The 15,490-nt window shown below is 50.0% G+C and overlaps 1 protein-coding gene across 1 annotated transcript in view; it reads right to left on the minus strand.

Moving 5' to 3' along the window:
• Window positions 1–13,711, minus strand: part of TEAD3 (TEA domain transcription factor 3) — a 57,515-nt gene extending 43,804 nt beyond the window's left edge. Inside the window, exon 1 of the mRNA XM_050953141.1 lies at window positions 13,575–13,711. The gene's annotated coding sequence lies outside the window, so the exon portion shown is untranslated. The remainder of the gene's footprint in view (window positions 1–13,574) is intronic.
• Between the last annotated feature and the right edge of the window lie 1,779 nt (window positions 13,712–15,490).

Below are 15,490 nucleotides of genomic sequence, written 5' to 3' on the forward strand. Positions count from 1 at the left end.
AACTTCCCTGACCAGACACCAGCAAGGCATGGAGATGGGACACCAGGGAACCGAGGCTCAGAAGGACTGAGACTTAGGCCTTTTCACTCAGCCCAGAAACCTCTCACAGGCTCAGGAAATGTATCTTGAATGGGTCAAACCCTGCAGGGCCCCCAGTCCCCCTTAAGTCAACGGGGATCTGCCTGGGGAAGAACCGAGCCGGTGGCCCAGTATTTTTAAAGCAAAGCAGATGTTTCTCTGAGCCTCACTGCTAGGTAACGGGGCAACCATCTTGGTTCGAACACGACCACATAACCCAGCAGCAGGGGTGTCCCTCTTGCTTTCCATCCTGCTTAGCCAGCAGAGGCACTTCATTGATTTACATTTTAATAAAAGCTTTTAAAGCATTAATTATTTTCTAGATTATGAAACTAGTTGGAAACTGACTAAGTCTTAGACTGGCCTCCTCCAGCGTCACCAAGATGGCCACCACCAGGAATGGGATCATCTTATTTACATAGCACTTTGGGCCCAAAAGGCTTTACAAACTGTAGGCCTGTTCCCAAGACGCCCAACACTCTCACTGGATCATCCGCCAGGAATTAATGGTGCTCAGTACACCTCAGGATCAAGCTCTTACATACTGGAGTCACTTCATCCATCACTGAAGCACAGCCATCTCTGGAACACGGCAGCCACTGAACAGTGCACGGTTAGGACAGGAAGTTTCCAATTGCCAGGGGAATGAGTTAGACCGGATGTAATTTAGCCAGTAGCATGCTGAGAAATATCATTACAAGTTAAACCTTTATTTCCAATTATAATTTGCTGTTTGTTGACGGTGAGAAGCAACTCTGACCTACTGAGCTTGAGAACCTGCCGATCCAAGCAGAGAAAGTGGCTTCAAGCATTTGAATTCCCAGCATGGCTTAGAAGCAAAGCCAATTTCCCAGAGATCCCATAGGCTTAAACTGCACAAGACCCAAGGAAGAGATCTGGGAGGTTGAAGCAGAACCTGGCTGAAAGTGTTCTGGCAATCTGCTCAGCAAGCCCATGGTCTGGCCAAGGTGATTAACTACGCATTCCAGTCTGAATAAATGGGGCCAGAGCTGGCTTTAGGGATTAACTGTCCTAGGTAAGATGGACAATGTCTATGTCACAGACACACACCCAACAGCCACCAGATACTTTGCTAGGACGCAAGAAGGGGTTGGAATTCAGAGGAAAAGGCAAATCCATAAGTCATTCTCCAGCTAGAAACAACCATTTCTATAGAATCAGGAAAAAACAATAAGACAAGGAAACCAGGAACATCATGGGAGAGGTGGGAGTATCCCAGATGTTCTCAGTACGACAGATGTGAACCAGCTTAAGGTTCTCTGGCCAGCTCTTAGTCATTTTAGATGTCCTGGGAGGCAAAGGACTCCAGGCATCCACATAAAGGATTGTCCTGGTGCCACTGAATCCAAATAGGGCTTGTGCCCTAAGGCTTACCTTCCAAAGGAAGGGACTGGAGTGGCACAGTCCTTCTTCGCATCTTCTCTCCTGCTGCCCTCCCCCATATTCAGAACGGTCTCCTCTCTCCTTATCCAAGCTCTTCCTCCTTCCAAACCTGTGTTTGGGAATTCTCCATCCCAACAACTGCCCACATCCTCCCACTCCTGAGCAACTGTTCCAAGTCTCCCAGCCAGCTCTCCCTTAGGCCCAGCCTACAAACGTCATTGTATAGGTTTAACTAAGGGTGTCTTTTTAAACCGGGGTCGCTAAATCAGTGCCAACTCCTGTGTGGACTGTCAAATCAGTTTGAAAATGACCTATGTCAATTTCATTCCTTATTGACTTAGACAAGGCCTTAGATCTGTGGGGCGGGGAAAGTGTCTTATTGACTCTGTGCAAATGTACAGGCTATGTGATTTTAAAGTAACCAGTCTAAAGAGGGGCCATAAGGTGTCTATAACCCCTGTGCAAACAGGAAGGCTCCAGTTCTTTCACACCCACTCCCTCGTCCCAGGCTGCCTCTCCCTTCCCTCCACCCTCGTGTAACCCAATCCTCACCAGGGAAGCAGCTGCAATCACTGCCCTCACCCTCTGCCTAGGAGACACAGCTGCCCCTGAGGCATCAGCCCTGATTCATAGCTGGGTGCTGTGGGCAATCTGAAAGCAGCAACTTACCAAACCAGAGCAGCCCTCAGCACGACCCATTGGGCTACATACGACAACCCAGCTCCAGGATGGGGAATGGCCGTAACACCTTTCTGAAGCCGAGGAAAAAGTCATTCAGTCTGGCGGAAGCCAAGCACTCCTCACCATTACAAGTCACTTTCCCCTGGCATGCTGTCCTGGGTACCATGGGAGGAATCCCTCCACACAGGTGGCATCACGAGATAAAAGTCTCCACAGGAGCCCCTTCCAGAGGGTTTCATTATCTCACACATTTGCAGAAACCGTAATGGGAGTATGTATTTCATATGCCATACACCATACATACAGGAAACAGGCAACGGGCCCTGCGTGGACAATCAACGCACTGTGCAATTCCCTGCATTGGGGCTAAACTGATGACTCAGGAATGAACGCCGCACAGAATGACCAAAGGGGAACATGCTCTGCAGAGGGCCAGCGAGGAAACTACCAAGAACCGATATCCCCACTAGGAGGCAGCTAATGTGGAAAAAGGGAATCCTGCGGGGTCACGTATATTTCTGCAGCCCAGAGCCTGGAATATGTTTACCTAGACTGACAGCCAGAGGGCTGGATCAGTGGTCTGTGTATTTCTAGGCTTCCACCATTGCGGCCTTTAGGTTTCTGGTCTGGAGTATCCAGACCCTTTTCCCAGTGAGCTTCCACCTCTCCTGTAAGTTGAGAACCATGCGGTTTCCAGTGTGTGGGTCTTTCTGATGAGACCCCAAACAGCAAGATCCGATCTGCTGAGCAGTGACACAAACATCTTAGTCCCTGGCAAAATTTAGCCAGCCATGTCCTTTGTACTTTGCAGGAGTGCTGTGCACACAATTTATTAAGCTCTTGGGATCCCCCAGGATGAGCCCCATATACATTATTCTTGTGTTTCTAGAACTGAACAGTAATGCTCTTACTATTATTTATACTGCGGGAAAGACTGGGCCCCAACTGAGATCAAAGGCCCACTGTGTTCGGTGATGGCCAAACATGGTGAGAGACCATCCTGAAGAGTTTAAAGAGACAAGCCAAAGGAAGCATCATCATCCTCATTCTGCATCTGGGGAACTATGGCACAGAGATGAAGTGATTTGCCATGATCACACCGGAAGTATACAGCAGAGCTGCGAAGTGAACTCTGATCTCCTGAGTCCCAGTCCCAGACCACTGCCTTCACCACTTCCTCTCCTTCTCATCTTGCTCTTCCAAGCGACTTCTACGCAACATGGGAAAACTTAGCTCAGTCCCTTCTAGTCACAGCACCATGAGCTGTGAGAATTCCTGCAGCTTTCCAATAAAAGAAGAAGCCTGCTAAGTACATACTGATTATCAGGACCCCTGCTGAAATAGAGGCATTAGGTACTTGGACCCAAACGCATCTAGGTAAAACCCATCCTTTGGGCAAGCCACATAAAACCAAGAATCTGCTCAATTGCAGACATTAAAGATCCCACTGCATTGATCACAAGAGCAGGATACCTCTGGTGTTTTGGTCCACTTCCGGGGTTGATTCATTACCTCCTGGCCATCTGAACTCCCCCTTCACACTTCCAACTGGAAGCAAGCACTTCCTTCACTTCCTGCCCTAAGATTCAGCCTTGCAGCTCTGTGCTGTTAAAACAGCTGCTGCGCCCCCACTGCTGAGGTGGCAGCATTTCAGTGGTGGGTGAAGCGCCTCCTGCATATAGAGAATGTAAGTTGCTAAAAATAATGAAGGTGATATTAATAATAGAGAAGGAGTTCCAGATGAGAGCACAGCCCGGTAGTTAAGCTGATCCTGAGCCAATGCATCAGCCCCCCTTACCCGCCCACAATTATCTAACCAACCCAGTAATCACAGACTCTCTCTCCCCCCACCATTCCCTCCCTCTTTGCTCTACCACACCAGCTTCCCAATCTGCAGGGAGTGGGCAAGCTAGAGACAGGGAGGCCTTTCTGGCCATACTGCAGCTGGTGGAGTGGTAGCTTAAGTCTCAGGTGTGCTGTGGTGAGGAAGGAATGACCCACAAATGCCCTGCTGGCCCCTGAGCGTGGCTGATCCAGGTGGGCTTTGGAGGGAGTCCTGTGGGGGCGCATCTATGTTATGGTGAGGACCCAGCACAAACACAGGGGAAGCCAAAAAGGCTACATAGCCACAGGCTGCCCAGCTCTTGGGGGTTCGTTTGAGGGTAAACCTGCCTCCTTCTTGGGAGGGGGGACCCAGAGCAGAGGGCCACACGCAAGGCCTTGCTCCCCACAGGGTGGGCAGTGGGGCTATGAAGTGCTCAAACCTTCCCGCTAACAACATTAATGCTGAGTTTAACTAAAATAAAAGGACAGTTGCCTAAACGTCAGCAATATGAGCTCCCTGCCTCTGGGGGATGGGGACAAATGGTTGGCAAGCTGGCATGAGAACTACAGCCCATCCTCCACTAACTCAGAGTTGCTCAAAGTTTACAGGCTCAGAACATCTTCTGGGGAAATTAGTGACTATTGTGAACAGCTGGATCTAATTTTACGAGGAGCTAGGAGGAGACAGTCATGAATAAATAACGCTTCATGCTCTAATCCAAGGATCTCAAAGCACGTTAAAAACTGTTACGCTTCACTACAATCCATAGAGGTAGGAGTTATTAGGCCTATTTTACAGAAAATAGGGGAAACTGAGGCACAGAGCAGTGAAGCAACTTGTTTAAGGCCAGGTGGAAAGTCTATACCAGTGGTTTTCAACCTGTGGCCAATGGGAGGGTGAGGGGGGAGGTCGGCAGACTACGTCTAAGATTTCCAAAGGGGTCCACATCTCCATTCACAAATTTTTAGGGGTCTGCAAATGAAAAAAAGGTTGAAAACCACTGGTCTCTACCAAAGCTGAGAAAAGAACCCCAAAGTCCCAACTACTGGACTGCTGCACACATGCTATTTCAGGGCATGTCTACATGTGGATCTCCAGGAAAATCAAGCCGAATTAACTAAAGGTGTGAATTTGAAGTGGATTAGTTAAACTGCATTAAATCCCTGTGTGAGCACCCTCATTCAAAATTAAAGTGGCCTTAATTTGCTTTAGCTTAATTCTCTTAGTCATGGTCTACACTTAAAATTTAGACAGACATAACTACAGCACCCAGGATTGAGAAAAAATACACACCCCTGAGTGCCATAGCTATGACAACCTAACCCCTAGCAGAAATACAGCTAGGCTGATAGAAGAATGCCTTTGTTCACCTAGCTACCCTTGCTCAGGGAGGTGCAGTTCCTACAGTGGCGGAAAACTCCTTTCTATAGTGATGGAAAAACACCTTCCATCATCTTAGCCTGGGTCTACACTACAGGATTAGAGCAGTATAGCTAAAGCACCGCAGCTACTCCACTACAGTGTAGACACGGACTTCCAAACTAAATTGAATTAAGGCCACTTTAATTCTGATTTACGGTGTCCACACAAGGATTTAATGAGGTTTCACTAATCCACTTCAAATTCACACCCTAGTTAATTCAGATTAATTTTCTTGGATGTTTTCATGTAGGCATGCCCTCAGATAACTAATGGGACCTCTACAAGTTTGGACTGAACTCTCGCTAGAAATGGGTCACAGGTGGAGTCCATATCTGACATTCCTCCTAGTATTTGGATCTGGGGTTCTGGTTCCAGACCCTTCTGTATACATTCAAATCACTTCTGATAATCACAGCATGTAAAGTTGTTCCTTCTGCTTCTCTCTGCCAAGCTCTGCTTCCCTCAGCTCCCCTGAAGATGATGGGAGTTTTGCCGACAAACTCTGGGTTCCGCATAGCTTTTGTGTTTAAAAGGTGGTTTTTTTATATTGCTCACATTTTATCTCTTGGGGCCATACAAAAATATTCACTGTAAACAATTTTTCACTCCTCTTTATATGGTAGATACCCGACCCCATCTCACTACAGACATGCACTAAGATCACCTCAACCAGCCCAATCATTAGACTAACTGGGATGACTGCCAGGGAACAGAGCCAATTGGTCTATTCTATGACTTTAACCTGCGGATACCTGCCATGCCTGATGCCCAGTAGTCCAGCCACAGTCATTTACACACAGGAAGGGTGATTTGCGGGCCTCGCTTTCCCAAAGTGTGGCCTTCTGCTATGCTATCAAGGCTGCAAGATGGGTCGGGCTCATGTGTTCATTACGGTTCTTCAAGCCTTTTAACGCTGCCAATGATCGTGTTTATTTCATACGTTGATTTTGGTCCTGTGGTTAAGACACTGGACTGAGGCTTGGGCAACCTGGGTTCAGTCACAACCCTGCCACAGACTCCCTGCATGATCTTGGAAAAGTCACCTGTTCTCTCTGACTCTCAGATCTGTAAAATGGTGATAATACACCTTCTCGCCTCTCACCCTGTGTCTGTCTTGCCTATTTATACTAAGCGTTAGGAGCTGGCACTGTCTCTCACTATGTGTGTACAGCCCCTAGCAAAACGGGGCCCAGCTTTTGGCTGGGGCTTCTAGGTGCTACTGTAATAACTTTTAAATACGTAGTATCATGCGGCACAAGGTATCCTGGAGCAGTGGCTCTCAGCCTTTCCGGACAACCGTACCCTTTTCAGGAGGCTGATTTGTCTTGTGCAACCCCAAATTTCACCTCACTTAAAAACTACTCGCTTACAAAATCGGACCTAAAAATACAAAAAGTGTCACAGCCACTATTACTGACTTCCTCATTTTTAGCATATAATTATAAAATAAATCCACTGGAACATAAATCTTGTACTTACATTTCAGTGTACAGTATACAGAGTAGTATAAACAAGTCATTGTCTGTATGGAAGTTTAGTTTGTACTGACTTCACCAGTGCTTTTTATGTAGCCTGTTGTAAAACTAGCAAATATCTAGATGAGTTGATGTACCCCAAAGAACCTTTATGTAACCCCAGGGGTATGCGTACCACTGGCTAAGAACCACTATCCTAGGGCCTGGGAGTTTCAAGACAGCTGTTAAAATGGGCTGCTTTGGTTTCTGCCCAGAGATGGGCCAGTTAAGAGGATTCACTCTTTATACCACTGGGTGGTAAATCTTTACAAATTACTGCAATCGAGTTCACTTTCATCCAAGGGGATCCCAGAGTGTTTTATCACTGTACCAATATAACACCACTGAAATGCAGCCATCTCGGGGGCAGGGTGGGGGGAAAGTAGTGGGATACTGCATTAAACAAGGAATACAGGGGAACATGTGGTCAAGGACACTCAGGCAGTGAGAACTACAATATCCACAACCAGTAGACAGGCCCTCAGGCCCATGCACCTAAATACCTTTGAGGCACTAACTCCTATAAATTTCAGTGGGAGTTAGGCACCTAAATACCTTTGAAGATGTGGGCTGCAGTGTTAGTTAAAGGTCTCACTCAGACTTATCCACAGGAAATGGCATGGCCCCTTGGAAGAGTGAAGGCTCAGCTGATCCAACTGGGATTCAAACTCATGTTTCCATGAAGTCTGCACAGTCTTAAAGCTAAGCCCACCAGGCTACACGAGGGACAGTAAAGACATTGTCCATGTGGCTACTGTCTTAGAATCGTGGCAGCTGCACAGGAAAGACATAGGACTGCTCCAAAGTCCCCATGGCCCAGGCGCCATTTTGGGTGCACTCTTCTGAGGAGTGCTCATGTCCCCTCTCAGAAGCTCGGGAACTTTGTTCGACTCTCAGCCCAACGTACGCACAGACAAGGCTCAAACATGGATTTACAGAGGGGAGGAACTCGGCGTTTTCCTTTTCAAAACCAGGCACTACCCACCAGGTCTCACCCATCAGGAGGGAGAATCCAACATGGTGGCTGTGAAATGGCAGGGCAGGGTTTTGCAGCACCAGTGATACAGAGCCACACATAAGCTATGCTGGGTCCATAGAGGCTTCCAGAACAGCTGCCCTGAATGCACCGCCTGATGGGCTGAAAAGCACTGGGTACAAGGCAGAGAATGTCCCCACACAAGTAATTCATAAACCATCCCTCATCGACTCAGTGTGCATTATCGTGCTTTCAGAATCATGCTTCCAAAGCAATTTGCACTGCTCTGCTGTGTTCCAGCAGGGGATCACCAAGTGCTTCACAAGTATCACTGAGCAGGACCAGTATCACTTCCATTTTACAGAGGGGTAAACTGAGGAACAAAGGGGTTTAAATGACTTGCCCAAATCCAAACAGAACCCCGCTTTTTTGTGCTTTAGCAATGAGGCCATCTTTCCACGTGCGGGTTACAGGCTCAGTGACAACACAGTTTACAATCCTCACCCATCATTAACTTCCCTCCTTCAGTCCAAAAAGTTTCATAAGTCAACACCAACACGTGACAGAAACACTGGGTGCTCACACACTCCAGGCACCTTCCAACACCCCAGACTTCCAGGCTAACCAACTCTCAGGAAAGGTGCTATTCCCATAACAAAGGGAAGTTTTGCATCTATAGTCTAGTGAGCCCGGAAGAGGGCACCCACACTGAATAATGCCTCTTATAAAGTCAAGGCTCAAATCCAGGACTGGGAGAGTAGAACATACTCACATTAGAGCATAGTGATCCCACGGCACAGCCAGACCTGTCTAGAAAGTCAGTTCCCTGATTCTGCATGGTGGATGGCAATAATTTACCACAATACATGGGACAAGCACCAGGGGTGTCCTTGGGGTGGCTTGAGTCTGCTGCATAGTGAAGGGCATTCAGAGGGCTATAGACTACATCGTCAGTCAATCAGATGTCCTTCAGCCACCTTTCACATGCCTCTCCCAGCAAGGACTGACTGATTGACCAACTCTTAGCTCCCATTAAAGCCAGGAAGAATTTTATCACTGGGTTTAGGCTCAAGACACCCTTTTTTATTAAACACTTAAAGGAACTTCTAGGAGATTGTCAGCTCTTTGCAGATGGGGCCATCTTTCTGCTCGGTGTTTGTACAGCGCCTAGCACAACTGGGTCCTGGGCCACGCCTGGGCTCCTAGGCGCTACCATAATACAAATAATAAACAACAATCATCGTAGCAGGGCCCATGTTTGGAAGGGCAGATCATAGGGGCTCAAATCCTGTGTGGTATTCCTCTGGTGCCCCAAATATCACAAGAACCTCCCACCCCAAATGTCACTCATCCCTAGCCTCCGTGGGACTAGGAACACGCAGTAAGGAGGAGGCAGAAATCCACATCTCCCCCCTACCCAGAAGGATCAGGCATAGCACAGCTCTGCTCTTCACAACAGACCCACTCTATAAGTTATTCCAGCACAAGGGATCCCCTGCAGCTGGCCTTCTGTTTGGTGTGTGTGTTCGACAGGTGTTGCATGGTTACTTAATTTTTAATGCATTAATTATAGTTGATTGCCCACTTCCACCCTCACCTCCCAGGAAGTGCAGCTTTAACCTGTTCTCACATTGGCTGAGAATCTTTTTATCCTTCCACTGTATTGCTAGTCGCGGCTTGCACCACCTCCCACTGTCAGCAGTGTGTCACAGCCTCAATTAGGCTTTCAGATGCGCCGCTCTTACTGAGTCTCCACAGGCCTGGTGCAACTGGCGGAAGCAGCAACAGTTTCCGGTTGTCACCAGAAGGGGGTACTGCTTTCTATTCATCGCTGCTTATGGACAGTGCTATCGAAGCAAAAAGATAAACTTTGTACCTCTGATGGCTGGGAGCAAAGAGGTGGTTGGTACAATCCAGCTATAGGCTGACTGGGATTTTAAGGTACCCAGTGTAAGGCAGATGGGCAAGGTATTAAGTGATGTACCTGCTGGTAGATTCTTCTCAGCACAGCAGGGAGGGGATTGTCTGTCTGCACCCTTCCAAACAAAGCCACTGCCACTTCCTCACCTGCCAGCACCTCAGCCAAACCCCTCCTCCTTCCCTCTGCACACTCAGCTAGTCACAGACACTCAATATTTCCACAAAGAAATGCCAGGTATTTACAGAGACTCAGAGGAGCAGCTCTGCACGTGGCCTGGAGCACTAGAGTCAGACAGGCAGAGCCTAGTGACGGGTGCACCAGAAATACCCAGGACACACAGGGCGATCTCCCCCCAACTCCCAATTTGTTAGTTATTTTTATTAAAGGTGTATTTGCTGCTAGCCCAACAGCCTGGCAAAACCGAGTGGTCTCTCCACAGGACAGGTACAGCATGGGCAGTGGCAGAAGCAGCTACACACACATGCAAACCTTGAGCCCCAAAGACTCTAGTAGCTGGGAGAAGATATTCCAGTCTCCATGGCACAGCAAGTCCTTGGGCTTACTGCTGCAACTGCAACTTATTTCACTAAAGCCACCAAACTGCCATCAGATGGAAGCAAGTTGTTCCTCCCAGCCAGCTTGGCTGGACAGTTAGAAGACACGGAGACCAAAGGAGCTGAATCCCTATATGCCAAGGCCCTGAATTGTCTAGTTCTCCTTTGTATCCATTCCCTTCCCCCGTTCCCCCAGTCTAAGCACATCAACAAAAAGGCCTGGCCAAACCTTGCTTTCTTTTATGATCTGATCATCTTTGTCTATACACTTAAGTTCAGATCCAGAGTTTCTTTAGGGCGAGAGTGATGCTATGAGACGGTAGTTTCCTTGAAAGCATTTTGGTATGAAAACTGCCAGGCTGAACGATACCTGCCCTTAGCGGTTAGAGATTATATTATAAATACAAGATATAGATATATACAAACACACCCCTTCTTATCTTTACCTAGTATTTAAAATATATCTACTTTATACTACTGATTCTTCTAGAGGAGAGTTATACTCTGGCTGCTGAGGGGTTACAAAGCATGGCACATGCGGGAGATTCTTCCTAACACTATCCTTACGATGGTTTATTAGCATTTATCCATTTTAAGAGCTAAGAAAGGACAGACTGGTGTGTGGATAAGGCCAAGGCCCAGGAGTCCAACCTGGGTTCTACTCACAGCAGCCCATGACCTGCTCTGTGACCTTGGGTAGGGTGACCAGACGTCCCGACATTTGTCTGTCCCGCATCCTGACCGACATATGCCATTTGTCCCAATATTCTGCACTCTGGCTTTTTTTGTTGTTTATTTTTTACTTCAGCGCCCTCCCTCTTCCCCCTTCCCCCATGTGTTCCGATATTTTGTTCTGGTCATCTGGTCACCTTAACCTTGGGTAAGTCACTTCCCTCTCTTTCCCCATCTGCAAAATGGGAGTCATGATACTGGCCTATCTCCCAGGAGGAGGAAAGGCAGAAGATTGCCTGGAGAAAAGCGTGAATGTTTTGTTACAACAGGGTTTGCACTGGGGGGAGAAACAACACAAAGGCCTTTAAATGGCTCCTGAAGACAAGTACCATATACTGTGACCCAGCTATTGCTTTCTAGAGAGGCATTCCCTGTATGGCACAAGTGCCTGCGTGTCTGGTCCTGCTCGACCGGCAATACGTCCCTACAGAGCCGTGACCAGTTATCTATAGAGGCAGCAACCTGGCTACGAGGTCTCCCCCTAAGGCAGCACCTCCATTGCAAAGTACCTCAGCCACCACCACTACAAGGTGCCTCCTTACAGCCACCTCACAAACACTCCCTCCCCACACACAAGCAGGGGGTAACAGAGATGAGAAGATGTTCTCTGTTGCAGCATTAAAAACCCTGACTCACCACAGATGGGCAGCAAGATCGGGGACAGGGCCACAGCCACTTGCCTCAAAACTATCCAATTTAGACTGACTCTCTTTTCCGGGGGAGGAATGGACCGCCACAGCTCCATCACCTATGTACCATTGCTCTTATTTATGATAGACAAAAGGAAGCCTCACTGGAACCTCACGCTTTTCTTCCCTGCCCTCTGTGCTCGCCATTTCTCTGTTTGTTAATTCATTAGCACTCTGGGTCAGCTGCCCAGAACTAATCAAGCCAAACTGGATTTTCTGTGGAGGTAGGGTGTTTTTTGGTTTTTTTTGGACAAGTAATGTTGGGTGCCTCCAAAGCCATGTTTCTGGGCATCTCCCTTCCCTTCCCCCGGTACACCATCTCCAGTGCCCCAATATATTGATTTTCATGCCTGAATCCAAAATGACATTCACTGTGCCCTTTTCTGTGTATGCAACCTAGTTTACACACAAAGTTAACCCAAAACTGCATGGTTACCTACATAAACAGATACACAAATGAGCATGTTATTTTGGAGATTCATATAACTAAGTTGTTTTGCTTGGGGCTCCCCCCGTCACCCCAAAAACCAAGAGCAAGAAAAATATTGCAAATGTGATGCATGGCTGAAAATTATGCATCTAATTAATGACTCGTTAGTACTGTGACTGTGTGACTAGGCACAAAGTGTGTAATATACAGCCAGCATATTATCTTCCAGTGTATGTGTGTGATATGGATGTGTTGTACATGCATATACACAATGCAGTTGCTAAAGACACCCATGATGCCCTCCGGAGTCAGAAGGGGAAGAAGTTATATTTGGGGGAGCGACTGCAGCGAGTTGGAGGGAAAAGGAGGCAGCTTATATAACGTAACGTATTGGCTCTATGTACTCTATCAATGGATCACATATTGCGCGCAAGGCCTCTTTGGAACTGTAGCTCCAGCAATCACACGGTCAAAGCCCATAGATGCAAAGTAGAAGCAAAAAAATATATTAAAATCTATCACAGGCCATTGACTTGAAAACTTAAACTGAAGTGAGGCAGGGCAGAAAGCAAGAGCATCCGAGGGAGCAACTGGATGTTTTGAAACTGAAAACTGTTGAATTATTGGGGTGGGGGGAGAGATTCAAAAAATAATAACCCACTAACCAGAGGGGAAACGAGCCCCACCAGGCTGAGGGTAAACACTGACGAGGGAGGAGGCAGCAGAGGGGGCCATGGATACGTCCTTCCACAACCAAAGGACTGCAACCGGCCACCCCAGTTAAGAGAGTGAAACCCACACCCCCTTGCGCCCACTAGGCCTCCGGGGGTGGGGAGGCTCAAACCCACTGGGGGTGGGGAGAAGAGGCTGGGGGCAGTTCCACCTCCACATCCTCTCTAGTGTTCCAATGGGGCTGATCCCTTCCCAGGCCAGGCCCCCGCACCCAAGCAGCTCAAGTTCCCAGGCAGAGTGGGAAAGGCTGCCCCAGGCAGCTGCAGTTTCAGGGAAGTGACTGCGGGGGGGAGGGGGAGCGGCTCTTTCCCCAAACTAATCTGAGGACAGGGCCCCCAGGACAGGCGAGCTCAGCTGGGGGTGGGGGGGAGTGTTGGTGGAATCTCCTCCATACACAGAGAGATCAGCTGGGGGAGGGAGTGGGGGTCCTATAGCGGGATCCCCTCCCCACCCAGAGCGATCAGCTGGGGGGGAGAGTGGGGCCCCCATGGGGGAGCCCCTTCCCACCTAGAGCGATCAGCTGGGGGGAGGAAGAGTGTGGGCCCTCGGGGGGGGGGGGGCAAAGCGCCTTACAGCAAAGAAAGACCCTCCAGGACTGGGGTCGGGGGGAGCTTACCTGCTCCGTGCTCCGCAGCGCTCGGCCGGCCGCGGGCGAGCTGGGGGTGCCGGAGCCGGTGGGGGTGACAAGGGCAGCAGGAATGCGGGGAGCGCGGCTGGCTCCGGAATCCGCGCACGGAGCCAGGCGCAGGGAAGGGAAAGTTTGTGCAAGGGAGGAGCAGAAAGTTGGGAGTCAATCAGGAGGCAGCTGGGCTGGGCCCTCCCCCCCTTCACATGGCCTCCAGCCCCGGCCGGCCCTCCCCCGGCCAGGGATCGGGACAGCCCCCGCTCGGACCGGCTCCGCCAGCCGGAGGAGAGGGGTTGGGCCCCCTCTCGTTGGAAGGGGGTTGGGGTATTGAGGCTCTCTGCTAGAAATGGGCTGGGATACTGGGGTTCCCTGCTGCTGGAAATGGGCTGGGATACGGGCATCCCCCTTGTTGGAAGGGGACTGGGGTATTGAAGATCGCCTTTGCTGGAAGGAGGGGACGGGGGTCCTCCTTGTTGGAAGGGGGCTGGGGTATTGGGGGTCGCCTTTGCTGGAAGGAGGGGACGGGGATCCCCCTTGTTGGAAGGGGGCTGGGTATTGGGGTTTCCTCTGCTAGAAATGGTCTGGGATACTGGGATTCCCTTCTGCTGGAAGGAGGGGATGGGGGTCCCCCTTGTTGGAAGGGTACTGAGCTATGGGGGATTGGGGTTTCCCTATGTTGGAAAGGGCTGGGGCATTGGGGGCCCCCTTGTTGGAAGTCTACTGGAATATTGGGGTTCCCCTCTGTTGGAAAGAAGCTGGGCTATTGGGGCGCCCCTGTAGGGGCAGGGGAGGGGCAGAGGGGAGTGAACCCTCCTAGGGGATAGGCTATAAGGGGTCTCCCCTCTGGTGAAGGCAAGGGGGATCCTCTCATGCAGGGGAGGTGGGGGTTGGGGCTCTCCACGCTGGAGAAGGGGCTGCTCTCCTGCGGGGCGAAGTCAGGAAAGGACCCAGGGGAGTGTAAGGGGGCAGAGACCCGCCCTGCCAGCGGGTGTGGGGGGTAGCAGGCATAGCCATTGCCCCGGGGCTCCAGCAGCAGCAGAACAGCTCGCGCCTGCCCCCGAATCACAGCCTCGGACTGCGCTGCTGACGTCAGGCCCCAGTTCCCAGCCAGCGAGACTGGCTCGCTCTCCAGCCCACGCCTGCCCCGGGCTACGCCAGGCCCCGGTGCTCAGCCTCCTCCTGCAGCGCCCCCTAGGTGAGCCAGCCGGCGAGGGCTGGAGCCTGCAGCCTTGGAGCCAGAGAGGAGTTAGGCTTTTAGCTGTTCAATCGTTGGTTCCCACTCTCCGCCCCTTACCCAGGTTTCAGGCTGGGGGAGCTGATCCCGAGGGCCTTGTCATTTCCCCTGGTATCTGCTCTGACCGCAGCCTGCTGGCTTCCCCTTCGTTTCAAGATTAAACTCCTAGGGCCTGGCTCCCCCGAGGGCGCCTGGAGTAGGGCACCTTTGCGTATCCCATTTTGCAGCCAGTGGGCACAAGTAAATGGCACCCCAGTGTGGAACCAGATCCCTGGCTTTGTCCTCAAAACTCTGCACTGATAAGCTCCCCCCTATCTATCTACTTAGCTGTTGGGCCCCTTCTGCTCTTCCCCACATGCCACTGAGGATAAATCCTGGTAAATTCTGTTTACCGACCCACTTCTCATTTGGGGAACATGGTGTTTGTTAGTTTACCATTACTAACATGCCACTATGGACCCAGGTTTTCAAGGAGCGTTTGGGCCATATTGCCTAGTGCCCAGCACCCATACGTGAGGCTGGATTTTCCAGGGCCCAGCTCCCTTTAGGCACTTGAATAAAGGACCAAATTTTCAAAAGCAGGCAGCAGCTCCCACTGTGGCACTGATGGACAGATTTTTCCAAAAAGCTCAGCCCCCAGTGTGCTGGGCTCTTCTGAAAACCCAGCCACTTA

This window comes from Gopherus flavomarginatus, chromosome 5 (genome assembly GCF_025201925.1).
Source record: "Gopherus flavomarginatus isolate rGopFla2 chromosome 5, rGopFla2.mat.asm, whole genome shotgun sequence".
Classification (NCBI taxonomy): Eukaryota; Metazoa; Chordata; order Testudines; family Testudinidae; genus Gopherus; species Gopherus flavomarginatus.